Consider the following 930-nt stretch of genomic DNA (forward strand, 5'->3'; position numbering starts at 1 on the left):
TATACTCAAAAAAGGCTGTATTTTCTTCAACAGTTAGATGCTTTTTTAGATGATTTATTACTGACTGAAATTTGTAGAGTCTAATGTTTTTTTTACAGAGCTTGCATTTCACATTAAGCAAGCCTCTTGATTTAAAAATTCGTATATAATTCTCAATATTCATTTTATATGCACTTAAATTAGTAATGTGAATACTTACTGATCTGGCGGTTCGTCTCTCTCCAATTTTTCAATAACTTTCTTTATTGCTTTTATACACTTGTATTCAGAAAAGGCTGCTTTTTCTGAAAGAGGTTGATGATTTTTCAAATGGACAATTATTGATTGAAATTTGTAAAGCTTAATTTTTTTTACAGATTTTGCATTTGATATTATGCAAGACATTTGATTTAGAAATTCTTATTTTATTCTCAATATTCATTTTATATGCACTTAACCCTTACTTGCCACACTTCTGTGCGTGACGTGCTTGACACACTGGGGTGGATTGCACCCCAGCACAAAAATTGTTATAACAAATAATCTATTAAATATTTTAACTTCAAAATTTTTTTATAGCTTCTCAAGAACTTACTTTTTAAAGTTATATGAGTGATATGGACAAAAAATAAAATTGAGTACTTTTAAAAATTAACGAAAAGTGGGCCTGGGGTGTGTTACACCCCAGTGTCAAACAAGGGTTAAATTAGTAATGTGAATACTTACTGCTCTGGCGGTTCGTCTCTCTCCAATTTTTCAATAACTTTCTTTATTGCTTTTACACATTTGTATTCAGAAAAGGCTGCTTTTTCTGAAAGGGGTTGATGATTTTTCAAATGGACAATTATTGATTGAAATTGTAAAGCTTAATTTTTTTTACAGATTTTGCATTTGATATTATGCAAGACATTTGATTTAGAAATTCTTATTTTATTCTCAATATTCATTTTA

Source organism: Wasmannia auropunctata, unplaced genomic scaffold (assembly GCF_000956235.1).
Source record: "Wasmannia auropunctata unplaced genomic scaffold, wasmannia.A_1.0 LD335709.1, whole genome shotgun sequence".
Lineage (NCBI taxonomy): Eukaryota > Metazoa > Arthropoda > Insecta > Hymenoptera > Formicidae > Wasmannia > Wasmannia auropunctata.